Source organism: Phocoena sinus, chromosome 14 (genome assembly GCF_008692025.1).
Source record: "Phocoena sinus isolate mPhoSin1 chromosome 14, mPhoSin1.pri, whole genome shotgun sequence".
In the NCBI taxonomy this organism is placed as follows: domain Eukaryota; kingdom Metazoa; phylum Chordata; class Mammalia; order Artiodactyla; family Phocoenidae; genus Phocoena; species Phocoena sinus.
This window is the reverse complement of record NC_045776.1, coordinates 7025867-7040910: the sequence shown is the minus strand read 5'-3', so window position 1 is coordinate 7040910 and position 15044 is coordinate 7025867.

Genomic DNA, 15044 nt, shown 5'->3' with positions numbered 1-15044 from the left:
ATAAAACACTGAACGGTCGTTATTAGTTATTGTTAACTGACAGAATTGGTGGGAAAACCGGGTACTAAAACTGGCCTTGCCTGTACAATTTTTTATTTTAAATTAATATTATTTTTTAGAACAGTTGTAGGTTTACAGAAAAATTGAGCAAAGAGAACTGAGATTTCCCACATTCTCTTCTTTCCCACCCACAGTTTCTCTTATTATTAACATCTTCCACTATTTTTTATAATCAATGAGCCAATATCGATTCATTATTATAAAGTCTATAGTTTACATTAAGGTCCGCTTCTTGTGTTGTACATTCTGTGGGTTTTGATGATGGATAATGTCATGTGTCCAACATGTTAGCATCATACGGAATAGTTTCACTGCCCTAGAGACCTTCTCTCTTCCACCTATTCATCCCTCCCCTCCCCCAACCCCTGGCAATCACTGATCTTTTTTTTTTCAATTTGTTTTATTGAAGCATAGTTGATTTACAATGTTGTGTTAGTTTCTGCTGTGTAGCAAAGTTATTCAGGTATACAAATGTATACATTCTTTTTCATATTCTTTTCCATTATGTTTATCATGGGATATCGAATGTAGTTCCGTGTGCTATATAGTAGGACCGTGTTATTTATCTGTTCTATATGCACTAGTTTGCATCTGCTAATCCCAAACTCCCAATCCATCCCTCCCCCCGCCTCCCTTCCCCTTTGGCAACCACAAGTCTGTTCTCTATGTCTGAATCACTGATCTTTTTACTGTCTCCATAGTTTTGCCTTTTCCAGAATGTCATATAGCTGGAATCATGCAGTATGTAGCCTTCTCAGATTGGCTTCTTTCACTTAGTAATTTGCATTGACGTTTCCTTCATGTCATGTCTGGCTCGATAGCTCATTTCTTTTCATCTCCGAGTAATATTCCATTTTCTGGCTGTACCACATTTTGTTCACCCATTCACCTCTCGTTTTCCATGGTATTTGCACTGCTTCCTTCCCTCTGTCACCCAGTCCTGGGAGCCGACGGAGGAGATTGCAGCTTACACATCACTGTAGCCTTAGAATCTGGGACAAGACTGGCTAAGTAGTAGGTCCGCAATAAATGTTTGTTTAAATAAGAAAAGTGGAAAGGAAGGACTTTTCAATCGGCTACAATAGCATTCGTGCTGCTAAGTGGCAGGTTTTCAAAGGGCTGTCGGAAATGATGTCAGTCCTTGGCTTGTTTTATTCTTGGGAACCTGGAGGGTCTGGTGCTAAGTCTGCAGGGCAGCGACACGTCCCTGGCGGGGACAGGCCAGCGGGCACAGCAGCCGGACACATATTTTCCACTGGCCTAGCAACGGCTGCGCTCCCCGGAAGGTGGCCTGGCAGTTACTGTCACATCTTTGCTTAGACAGGAGTGAGTGTGGTCAGGGGGTCTGGAGACTAACTGGCCTTTGAGGTGATAAATTGCAGTTCCCTGGGGATCTGTATAAATACATCATTAAACCATGGAGTGACTATGACCAAAAGCATCACTATAAAGTGTTCATTATTTAACGGCTGCTGCGGAAGAAGTTTTAGAATTTTCCTAGGCGAGGTAAGCAGGGCATAATTCATGTCATAGGCGGGAGGTTATTCTTAAAATCAACATTATAAACATGAAAGTAGAGAAAAGAACAAATTACTGGGCTTCCCTGGTGGCGCAGTGGTTGAGAATCCGCCTGCCAATGCAGGGGACACAGGTTCAAGCCCTGGTCCGGGAAGATCCCACGTGCCACAGAGCAACTAAGCCCCTGTGCCACAACTACCAAGCCTGCGCTCTATAGCCCACGAGCCACAACTCCTGAGCCCACGAGCCACAATTCCAGTTGCTACAGCTTTGCCCAGAACCTTTGCCCAGAACCAAAGCCCATGTGCCTAGAACCCGTGCTCCACAAGAGAAGCCACTTCAATGAGAAGCCCACACACCGCAACAAAGAGTAGCCCCCGCTCTCCGCAACTAGAGAAAGCCCACGCGCAGCAACGAAGACCCAACACAGCCAAAAATAAATTAATTAATTTAAAAAAAGAAAAAAGAGTAAATTACTATTTGGTGTCGTGCTAACCCATGTGAAACCCTGGCCTGGAACTTTTTTTTTAAACAGAGGAAAAATGTTTCTTCCATGAACTTGTGTCTATAGAGAAACTGTTACTTAAGAAGAGGAAAAGATTTGATATATAATCATTCTTCTTACTGTTTTTTTAATTAAAAAACAGAGGATCAGAGACCTGTCCTGTGGCATGAGGGGAGGCCTGCCCTTGAATCACCCCTGACCCATCTGGGAGGTTCACAATAGCTAAGGTATGTGGTGAAAGCTTGAGGGGACTTTGGGGAATTAGCCATTTACGGACTGTATTGTTTTACTCATCTCCTGTTCGCCCTGCTGGTGAGGGAGGGATTCCACCCGGGGAATGGGGATGGCGAGTACACAGCCTAGAGGAGGACACCACAGGCCATGCTGGACCACATGGGGCCGAGCTCAGAAGAGTGTGACCCAGCAGGGGCTGCAGGAGGCGGGCTGTGTACTCACAAGAGGGTGAGGGGCCCCTGGGTCCCGTGGGAGGATGTGATTGACCTGCTTGAATCATTCCCTGGGCTGGCTGGGGACTGACACCCACCACTCAGCTGTGCGCAGGAGCCCGCCTGGTCCCGTGACAAGGGTCATGCACTAGGGGATCTTTTCTGCAATAGCAGGGTGGGGAGGGGAACTTGGCCTTAGCCTTTCCAAGGCCCTCTTGGTCTCAGATGTCAAGACAGCGCATAATACAGCACTTAACTTTAGGTCTTATACCGCATGTGCATAGGTGAGGGGTGTCAAAGGGAGAGTGTCAGGCTGATGCTAATTAATTAAACATAATTAAATTAGCAGCCAAAGTAACTAGTTTTTTCCCCTTGTTCACGGCAGCCCATGTTTCAGGCACGGTTCAGTTCCTATTCTCTGAGTCACTGTCTCTGAGTCTCATCACGGAGAAGTCATAAAAGGCACCCACCTCGCTTGCTAGAGCAAATGAAAAGACCCAGAGAGACACTTCACACCCGTGGCAGGTGATTCAGGGGCAGTGGGTGTTTTCTGCACCAGACATGAAGTCCGAAGTTCTGTTTTGTACGTGGGCACTGGACACCACATCTAAAAGCAAGTATGTGTACTTGGGCCCCAGAGCACGGAATGATTTCTTTCTGCAGAGTGCATATGGAATTTTCATTTGTTTTTAATAACGTATTTTATCCTCTGGTGGGATTTTTCATATACCAGTAGGCATTTTCCAAAGGCACGAAGAACAATGTTCACTTGTCATCATGCGGGACGGGGGTGGGGTGGGCCTAGACGGTTTCCTTCTTGGAGTGCCGTGTGGCTAATTTGTCCCATCGTGTCCAAGGCGCAGAGGATAGGAAGTGTCATTTATTGTGACTGAGGGACTTTTAGACTAGCATGAATTTGCCAACGTGTATATCTTGATGGCCAACTTTAATTTTTATTCTTAGGCATTGCTGTATGTTATTCCAAGGGTGAGATATGGGTGACCTTGCTGTGTCTGAATTCTCAGATTTTGCTGAAGAGCAAAAGGTGTGTTCTAGATTTTCTTTACAGAGGCGCTGGAGACCAAAACTCTTGTTCCTGATTAGGGTCCTTGTTCTTAATGTTTGAGAGCCCATTGACTCCCCAGTGGGCTTCTCTGTTCCCTGAGGATAAATAATAAAGCCCCTGCTCTGTCTCTTTCTTGCTTGGGGGGTTAGTGTGTGCACTCCGCAAGGGAAGGAGGGACTGTCTTCACTGAGTTAAAGTTGCTTGTGCTTTTCCCTGTTTCCAACCAGCTGTTAGGAATTCTGCAGCCCTCAGCCCTGCCCGCCTTGGCATTACCACGCGTGTGCTGAGGGTATTGATCCAGTGTGGGCAAAGGCAAGATTTAGGCCAGTTGTTAAAATCCTGATGAGAGTTAATGCACGCTGAGCATGGATTTACATTCTACCTTGAGAGTCATTAAAAATGAATGCTGTGCTGAACTGTTTTATCTTGGCTTTGCATTTGAGAAAAACCTCTAAGTAAAAGCAACTAAGAAAGTGTGACTAGCTTGGAAGTCCCTTCATATTCATTATAGTTGTGTGTGTGTGTGTGTGTGTGTGTGTGTGTGTGTGTGTGTGTGTGTGTGTGTGGCAAAGAATTTCCAATGTCCAGTTGTCATTGGTGACCTGCAGTCAGCCCCCAGGGTGGGCATTATTACTCCCTGTGACCTCTCAGGCATACACCTAACCCAGGCAGGCAGAAAATGAGAACGTTTTATGTCAGTAAATTAAATCTGTCCCAGATCAGCTGATTATGCCCGATGACAAGCCTTAGTTGGTGGCTCCTGTCAATAATAATATTGTAGGTAAGTAGTGGGGTGGGAGGGGGTGATGTGTGTCAGTATCTCTATAATAGACTTCTCTCCAAGATGCAAGTATCCAGCGATGTGTTTGGCAGATCACAGGTTCAGTTTTATGAGCTTTATTGTTATCTTGGTGACGCGCTGAGGCCTGAAATCTCAGTCTGGGCAAAGCTGTAGCAACTGGAATTGCCCGAGGTTATAGATTGCTAAATGTAATTATTCAACCCTGTGTCGACAGGTGACTTCAGAAATACAGAGATGCTAATCCTGGCTCTGCAGAGTTTGGTGGAGATTGCTGCTCAAATATATAAAATATTACATTTATACTGAGATCATGTAAATGACCTTCTAAGAAAGAGACCCATTAATGGAAAGAAAGCATGCTGCATTAAAGGTCAGGTGTATTACTTTTAAAATATCTGAGACAAGAGAAGAATAATTTAACAAGCGTTTATCGAGAACATTTTTTGGATGTCATTTTTTTGGGTTACTGGTGAGCACTGAAATATTTGAAATCCCAGTTGCTGATTTCATGGGCTTTAAAGAAATGACTGAAAAAAGCACACATGTACACAGAAAATCCTGTGATCAAATGTAAACCTCATATAAACAAAGAGTGTTAGTTTAAGAAACTAGACATTAGTGTAAAAAATTTATTTTAAATTCTGGGGGTCATTAGAGGGAACCAGACGCATCCAGCGCTGGGGGTATCCAGCCATCTAAACCCTCCCTTGACAAAACTGGGGTGTCTCAGCAGGTCTGTAACATGGGGCACCTGCCGAGGCTCACAGTATGGCCACTGTATTGAAATCTTCATTATGATTTTTGTAATTTGAAATCTCCATGCTTTTCCAACAGGATTGCTAGATTTAGCAAGTAAAAATGTAGGACACCTGTTAAAACTGAATTTCAGCTCAACAATGAATACTTTTTTTTTCCCCCTTTTAATAGACCTTAAGAGGAGTTTAGGCTCACAGCACAATGGCGCAGAAAGGGTAGAGAGTTCCCGTTTACCTCCTTCCCCCACTCATGCACAGCCTCCTCCATAATCAGCACCCTTCCCAGAGCAGGGCATTTGTTAACCAAGGATGAACCTACATGGACATCACCACCCAAAGACCACAGTTTGCCTTAGGGCTCGCTCTTGCTGTGGTGCGTTCTATGGGATTTGACAAATGTATAATGACATGTATCCACAATTTTAGTGTCATTCAGAGTCCTTTCATTGCCCTAAAAGTCCTCTGTGCTACATCCCTCTTCTCCTGAAACTCCTAGCAACCAGTGATCGTTTCATTGTCTCTGCAGTTTTGCCTTTTCTAGAATGTCGTATGTTTGGAATCATATGGTATGTAGCCTTTTCAGATTGGCATCTTTCACTTAGTAATATGCATTTAAGGTTCCTCCGTGTCTTTCCATGGCTTGATAGCTCATTTCTTTTTATTGCTGAATAATATTCCATTTTCTGGATGGACTGGTTTATTTATCTATTCGTGTGTCGAAGGACATCTTGGTTGCTTCCAAGTTTTGGCAATTATGAATAAAGCTGCCATAAATATCCATGTGCAGATTTTTGTGTGGACATGTTTTCAGCAACTTTGAATAAATGCAAAGGAGTGTAATTACTGGATGATATGGTAGGAGTATGTTTAGTTTTATAAGAATAGTTTTTTTTTTTAGTATAAATATGTCCCCAATATTGCAGAACAGCTCTACTTTTCAAAGATGGAGGGCTTCATGCAGGGCAATGGACACACAAGTCACATTTTTTTAAAAAATAAATTTATTTATATTATTTATTTTTGTCTGCGTTGGATCTTCATTGCTGTGCGCGGGCTCTCTCTAGTTGCGGTGAGCGGGGGCTACTCTTTGTTGCGGCGCATGGGCTTCTCATTGCGGTGGCTTCTCCTGTTGCGGAGTATGGGCTCTTGGCGCGCGGGCTTCGGTAGTTGCAGCACGCGGGCTCAATAGCTGTGGCGCACGGGCTCAGTTGCTCCGTGGCATGTGGGATCTTCCCGGACCAGGGCTCGAACCCATGTCCCATGCATTGGCAGGCGGATTCTTAACTACAGCACCACTGGGGAAGCCCAGCAGTCACATTTTTAAATTAGGGTTTTGAAAAATAAGGCAAACTTTACATCTCTCTCTACCCCTCCAATTGATGCAACTTACTCCTGGTCCCCTGCTGGTTTCCATGGCAGCCAGTGGTGCTGGAAGGAGCCAGAGATCCCACACGCGGGAGGGCTGGACAGTGTCCTGGGCACTTTTTTAAAAAAATTAATTTCTGTTGTAGTATAGCTGCTGTACAATGCTGTTAGTTTCCACTGTACAGCAAAATGAATCAGTTATACATATACATGTATCCCCTCTTTTTGGATTTCCTTCTTTTTTGATTATGAGGCTGTGCCTGACACCCACAGAGCCTCTCACTGGGCTTGGACTTGGGACTGTGGGCTGAAGATGCTCCCCCATGAAATGCTTGCTCTTCACCGAGGCCTCTCATACCTTTCAGCTGTCTGGTTGCCTAGACCTTGCTTCTGCTGCCCCTAACTCACCTTGCTGTCCCAATCTCCCCAAAGGTTTCTCAGGGTGGCCGGCGGGCTTTCAGAAGTGAGACCTGAGGCTTGGAAGGCATCAGGCCTTCTCTGCAGAGCTGTTTTAGGTTGAAAAGGAAAAGCAGCTGTCCCAGTGTGAAGACGATTGGTGGACAGCCTTTGGTGCTGCAGAGATCTGGGCAAGCCTTTCCGCCTACGAAGGCTCAGAGGCCCTGCAGCCGTGCCCCCAGCTCTGGTGCCCAGCACAGTTACCTGGGGAGCTGCTGGTCCCAGGGCCAGGCCTCACCCCGGCCTGCTGGACCAGGTGGGGAGATGGAGGTAGCAAAGCGCTGTGTGCAGCAGCTCCCAGCCCGAGAGGGACTCCTGGAAGGGGGTGGGTTGGGGCTGTAAGGTGGGGACTTTCTTGTCCTGGGATCTGCCAGGGCCCACGAGGTGCCAGAGTCAGCAGAGGGGACAGGCCTTCAGTGGTGAGGGAGTGAGATGGCCCAGAGCACACCCTTCCGGAGGGCAGCTTGCCAGGTCACCCTGCTGCTGTACCGCTCCCTTTTCAAAGTGGCTGAGACACCACTTGACTTCAAGTCTGCAGGACGTGCAACAGCAACATTCCTGGGGACCCTGGCACCCAGCAGGGGGCAGCTGTGGGCAATGAGGTGCAGGGCCGTGCTCAGGTTAATCCCGCCTGAGGGGCAGCAGAGTGGACATTGCTGGAATGCTGAAAGGTGGCCTGGGGAATTCACTGATTACTCCTCAGTGACCTCCCCCTGTGGAAAACCTAAGCTCCCTAAAATTCTAAGAGTCAGTTGGTAAAATAGGACGTAAAATCTTTTTTTTTTACTTTTTTTTCCATGGGACGTGATGAGGTTGGATGAGGTTGGATGAGCTCAGGAGCTTCAAAGAACGGGCACAAGAGGGCGCCACCGGGGAGACCTGCTGCTCGTCCCCTGAAGTGCCTGGACTCGTGAAATAGACCAAAGCCAAGCACCCGCCTCGTCAGTATCCTGAGAGCAAAGCTGACACCCTGGTCATACTCCTGGGCCGGGTTTATAAAGCCCAAGTTTTATGAAATTAGGATGCCAGGTGACTAACAGTGGAAACATAAAAACTTCAAAGATTTATAAGCAAGCACGGAGGGACTTAGAGGCTTTAAATGTTTGTCACCAACATTTCCACCAAAGGGGTTGCTTTGCTGGGGATAGACTTTTCTCTGGGACTCTCCTGGCATGGGCACCATCCTTGCAGGCCCTTTTCTGCAAGACATTGTTCTGTGCTTCCAGGGCAGACAACCCACCACTTGGATTAAAAAAGCTAGATGTATAATTCGGTAACGTCTAGTTGTGCAATTTGTGAACAATTCTTTTCCAACTTCATTTATGTGCTCTGATCTACCGTTGTGTTTATACTTTGATTTCGGAAGCAATTCTCCCATTCTCATTTCAAAATATTTCGGCCTCATCTCAACTAAAATGCAAGGCTTTTAAAAAACAAAGAAATGCGTTAGTGATCATAAATGATTGTGATGTGACCATCTGATGATTAAACACCCGAGGATCACATATAATCAAGTGAATTTAATTCATTGTCTGTCCGGCTGCTATAACAAAAATACCACAGACTGGTGGCTTAAACAGCAGACATTTCTTTCTCAAAATTCTGTAGGCTGAATGTCCAAGATGAAGGCTTCTGAAAATTCAGTGTCTGGTGAGGACCCTCTTCCTGGTTCTTGGTAGACGCAGTCTTCTCCTTGTGTCCTTATATGATGGAAGGGGCAAGAGAGAACACTCTGGGGTCTCTTTTATAAGGACAATAATCCCATTCATGAGGGCTCCACCTTCCTAAAGTCCCCACCTCTTTATACCATCACATCAGGGATTAGATTTTAATATATGAATTTTGGGAGGACACAAACATTCAGTCCACAGCAACACATGAATAGATAAAATACAGAAAGCTAAGAAAGCAATTTTCATGGACGTGGGTTCAATTCGATACAACAGCCATTTGTTGGAGTCCTACTGTGTGTCAGGTCCAGGGACTTGTTACTGGATCAACATGAGTGAATGAAATGTTCTTATCTATAAGGTGGTTAGAGGGGAATTGGATGAATTACAAATAATTTTAACTAAATGATTGAAGGCAATTGAATTTTATGTAATGTTTGCCTGTATTTTTGTTATAAAATGTTTGCTTATACTTCAAGGCTTTTAAACGGTGATAGATATGGATGTTGACTTGACATTTCAATGCTAATGATCACAAAAGTGGTCCTTGCATTATAGCCAGGAAAGAGATGGCCATACAAGGAAGAAGCCTCTGATGTGTCCCTATACATAGGTTAGAATAGACTGCTTGTTAACGTTTTGTGATTTTTATTTCATTAGTAAAATTGAAAGTACATTGTAAAGCAACTAGCACTTCTATGAAAACATACGTATTTTAATTATTACATACCTTCAAGACCAGAAAAGGGAGTAATCTAAAAAAAGACATGTATCAATAATACGCTGTGGGCTGCATTGAAGATTTAACGTATATTTACTTTGATTTCCCTTAATAAACGTTTAATTTTTATTATTAAAAAATGATCAGGGCTTCCCTGGTGGCGCAGTGGTTGAGAGTCCACCTGCCGATGCAGGGGACACGGGTTCGTGCCCCGGTCCGGGAAGATCCCACGTGCCGTGGAGCGGCTGGGCCCGTGAGCCATGGCCGCTGAGCCTGCGTGTCTGGAGCCTGTGCTCCACAACGGGAGAGGCCACAGCAGTGAGAGGCCCGCGTACCGCAAAAAAAAAAAAAAAAAAAAAAAAAAAATTATCTCAGACATTTCCGCCCTTCCAGAGGAGGAGAAAGAGAACTTTCCGGAATTTGGAGCTAGGGAAATACTTACACTTGCATCCACCTTTGTTATGGAATTTTAATCGTACAGCACTGTTGCAAATAAATCTTCTGAAAAGAGAGCAGCTACAAAAAAATTGCCGCTAGATGTGCACCAGATGTTTTTCTAACAGGCAGTTTAACTGGATTATATAAATCGAGTATAATGATGGTTTTTAAATCTCCATTTTCCCCAGGTCCGTTTTATTTTATGATTCTATCATCAGATTCCTTTGCAGACACCCAGGCTTCCTGTCTTTTTCTCTGTATTCTTTTCATTTCATACCTGCTTTATCCTTTAATTTGAACTTGAATCACAGTCATCCTTGTCATCTGTTCTTTCCTTTTTCTCCTTTTAGTTCTCTCTCTTCTATATTCTTTCTAAAATATTTTATACACACGTAGCTTTTATTAGAAATAGAACTTTTTATTAGAACTTTAGGTTAGAAATTCTCTAGCCTAAAAGTTTTCTTTACTTTCGAATATGATCCAAAAGGTGTCTAGTTGAATGGAAGCAGGGATTTAAAAGGCTGAGATTAAATATGTTAACTTAAATTTTGATATTTGAAAATAAGATATGATGAGCAGTACAATAAGTTTATTTGACGAATAATTTGGCATCTTTTGCTGGCATTAGAATAAAATTGGTGAGGAAGAAATTTCATCTGTTTTGGTTAATTAACAATTTTCTTGCCAGTGTGTTTTGTATGGATGTGGCAGGAATGTCAGAGACATAAGTATTGTCATGCTAGAGAGAGATGTTGTGGGAAATACTTTGGTCGCTGTATATGCACTTATTTAGAATTTTAATTCAGCTTCTGGTATGTTGTATCTGTACGTATGTTCAACTCCGTCTTGGTTTTCTATCCTATGGTGTTTAGGAAGCACATCTATCTAAAACACCCCATCTATTTTCTTTTTTGTCTTTAATGATACAATACAATTTATTAATTTTATTAAACCTTGATCCTTGATTAAGCATCTTTTAAATATTTTGTGTGACAAAATGGGAAGTATACATAAAACATTTTAGCTTTATATTGAAGTGCGAAGGCTCTCGTGAGGTTGAATTGTGAGCTGAACTGTTGGCTTTTTGCATAGAATACCATTTTTCCTTGAAAGAGCCACTGATACACAGCCATACACACCTATGGCTGTTCAGATTTGTGTATTCGACAGACCTTTCCTTAAAAATGTCAATTCAAGAAAACAAAATACTATATTTGCTGCCGAGGATAAAATTGGAAATTTCAGGTAAAAATTTACATTTTTGAAAACTTGTGTCTACCCTGAGCTTGAAAACTTCCTAGTTCTTAAAGATTTTTCTGACGAGCTCAATGGTAATACAAAGGTAACTTTTTGATATTGTGTAGTGAAATGTGTGAACAGGTGGAAGATAAGTATAACTCAGTAAACCAATATTTTCTAAAAAGTATCAATGTATAATGTCACAGAATTATGCGTGGTAAGAGAACGATCCAATGTAAAAGATAGACCAATCGATTTTAATGTAATAGAGTAAAAATATTTACTTAGACAATTTAAGTTTCCACATTGTAGCTAAATTAAAAAAAAACTTCCACTTACTGAGTTTTGGTGTAGTTTCAAAAAAGAAATAATATCCCCAATCATCTGAAAATAGCTATGAAAATACTTTTCCTTTTCTTAAGTATATATCTGCATTAAGTCAGATATTTTTCATATACTTCAGCAAGAGTAACCTCTCAACATATTGAATACAGACCCTTATATGAAAATTCAGCTGCTTCTATTAAGCCAAACATTAAAGATATTTGCAAAAATGTAAAACATTGCCACTCTTCTCATAATTCTTTTCTTTGGGAAATATAAATAATTATAAATATAATTATTTATAAAAATCTATCATTTTCTTTAAAAAATAATGGGTTTATCATCATTCATTTAAAATAAATACATACTTCTGAATTTTTCAGTTTTAATGTCTAATATAAGAAGTGACAAATGTAACATCCATCACCATTCATAGTTACAAATTTTTTTTTCTTGTGGTGAGAACTGTTAAGATCCCCTCTCTTAGCAACTTTTCAATATGTAATACAGTATTATTAACTATAGGCACCATGCCCTGCATTACATCCCCATGATGGATTTATTTTATAACTAGAAGTTTGTACCTTTTGATACTTTTCATTCAGTATGTTTCTTCTTGATGATGTAGTATATCCTTTAATAATTCTTTCAGACAGGTTTGACTGTGGATGATAAATTCTCTAATTCTTTGTCAAAACTTCCCATTTATTTTTCTAGGAAAGTAAGCATATTTAAGTAAATACTTTGGTGGTTCTGAAAATTTTCTGTAATTTTCTATGCAGATAAACACATATACATATTAACATTTGCCCCTATATAAACTATATTTATTATGAAAATCACGCTTGACAGTTAAAAACCAAGTCCTTCCCAGAGCTTTATTTATTAATGATTGGGTGTCTGTTCTTCCCAGCTTTTCTCTACGTTCCTAACCGTGGTTCTTACATTTCAGAAGGCATCAGAATCTACAGGGGGGCTTATTAACAGAGATTGCTGAAGCCCATCTCCACCATTTTTTTTTTTTTTTTTTTTTTTTTTTTTTGCGGTACACAGGCCTCTCACTGTTGTGGCCTCTCCCGTTGCGGAGCACAGGCTCTGGAAGCACAGGCTCAGTAGCCATGGCTCACGGGCCCAGCCGCTCCGTGGCATGTGGGATCTTCCCGAACTGGGGCACGAACCCGTGTCCCCTGCATCGGCAGGCAGACTCTCAACCACCGCGCCACCAGGGAAGCCCCCATCTTCACCATTTTTGATTCAGTATGTCGTCGATGGGGACTGGTTGATTTTTAACCACATGCACATAATACTTTGAGCAAATTTCTCAAAAGTTTTTCGGTGTTGCTGATATTGCTGGCCTAGTAATCACACTTGGAGTCCACTGGTCTATAAAATGCTACAGGTTAAATTGGTATTTTTCTAATTTCCTTTCCCCAAATGTAACTTAGGGGAGGCATCAAATTAATTTTGCAGTGGCCTTGAAACTGCCTGCCTTGAAATCCTCACTTTGTCAACAATAAAAACTGTTGCTCTTGTTATTATTATAGAGTAATGTACAAATATGATCAAGTATTACATGCTTGAGGTTAAAAAATCATACGGTACAGAGGCATTTAAAGTGGATAGCAACTTCCTCCCCTTCTGTATTTCCAGTTCTCAGAGGGAACCATCTTCACCTCAATTAACCCTTTTCTCTGGCATTTACCTCTATATATTGCTATTATGTTTAAATTGTTTCTTGATTCATCACTTTTAGACACATACTTGTTTTGTGAGAGGAATCCTTGAATTAGTAAACCAAACTTCTTTGTCTCCATCCCAGAAGGATTGTATTACTAATTTTAGTTCCTTGATTGATTATTTTTAGACTCTAAGTAGTATTTTACCTTTGTATTTCTTGTTTCATCAGTTATAGACAATAGCTCTCGATTCCTCACTTCGTGATATGAAGATAACAATAACATTATTCTTTCAGCTCTTCTCGATTTCTAGCTCTTGTTTTCTGTGATTTCGTCACATGACCTTTCATTTTATTCTATAACCAAAATTGTCCTCTTTTCTTTGTCAAGGTTTTGATAAGAGCTTGAAAATAGAATAGTTTACTTGATCTCACTATGTGCTTATTGTTCACTAGAGGGCCATGTAGTGTAATGATTGTATTGTCTTTGTTTTATTATTATTTTTTTTAATTTATTTATTTTTGCCTGTGTTGGGTCTTTGTTGCTGCTTGCGGGCTTTCTCTAGTTGTGGTGAGCAGGGGCTACTCTTTGTTGTGGTGTGCAGGCTTCTCATTGCAGTGGCTTCTCTTGTTGTAGAGCATGAGCTCTAGGCATGTGGGCTTCAGTAGTTGTGGCGCACAGGCTTAGTTGCTCTGTGGCATGTGGGATCTTCCCGGACCAGGGCTCGAACCCATGTCCCCTGCATTGGTAGGCGGACTCTTAACCACTGCGCCACCAGGGAAGCCTTGTCTTTGTTTTTGAACTCTGTTTCACATGGAGTTTCTATTGAATTTTTTTAAAAAACTTGACTCTTTGCCTTTATCATAGTCTAATTTTAATTTTTTTTCATGTTTACTATTTATTTGGCTGCATCAGGTCTTAGTTGCAGCATGTGGGATCTTTAGTTGGGGCATGCAGGAGCTTTAGTTGCAGCATGTGGACCCTTAGTTGCGGCATGTGTGACCTAGTTCCCTGACCCGGGATTGAACCCGGGCCCCCTGCATTGGGAGCGTGGAGTCTTGGCCACTGGACCATCAGGGAAGTCCCCTCATTTTTAAATAAATCAATATCATACCAACTATTTTGTTAATTTCCCTTTTACCCAAAGGCCTCTCTCTGAGACCTTTATCTTTTTTCTCTGATCTTAGGTGGCTTTTTCCTAGGACTGCTACATAGCTCTCACCTAGGGATCCCCTTCATAGCTCTCCTCAGTTGGGTCCACTCATTCCTATATCCCCTGATTTCTTCTTTCTCATCCTTTTTCTTAACTTAGTCCTTCCTTTTGCTGATTTACATTCTTAATAAAGTTACTAACAAGGAAATAAGTATTATGAGTCCTACCATGTTTAAAAACGTCTCCATTTGGCATTTAAAATCAATTAATCGGTTGACTTCTATAGAAATTTCTGTTAAGAATAACTTTCCCATCAGAAATCTGAAGATGTTGCTACATTGTCATCTGCCATCCAGTACTAGTGATGGGAAATTTAATTCTTTCTCCTTTGTAGGTGATTTTCCTCTATCTTCTGTGGAAGCCTTAATATCTTCTCTTTATTCTCAGGGTTCTAAAAATTATCTGATTAATTTCTTTTTTCTCTTCCTTGTGATCTCTGTTTGGAATCTGTTACTTTGGTGGAAAACAAACTGGATTTCTTTTTTTATTTTATTGAATAACTGTCATCTCTTTGTTCTATTTTTCTAAGAGATACTTTAAATTTATCTTCTTCCTGTCCTCCTACTAACATTGTTGGCAATTATATTTTTAATCTCTGAGTCTTTTCTGATTCTCTGATTTTTCCTTTTTCATAGCAACTGTTATTATTTGTGGATGGAATATCTCCTAAGAGGCCACCAAATTAGACTTTTAAAAAAAGTTCTATTTCCTGCCTTGTGTGTTTTTCCTTTTTTTTTTTTTTTTTTTTTTTAATCCTGGGATCTTTTTGTTTTGTTTTGTTTTTATAAAC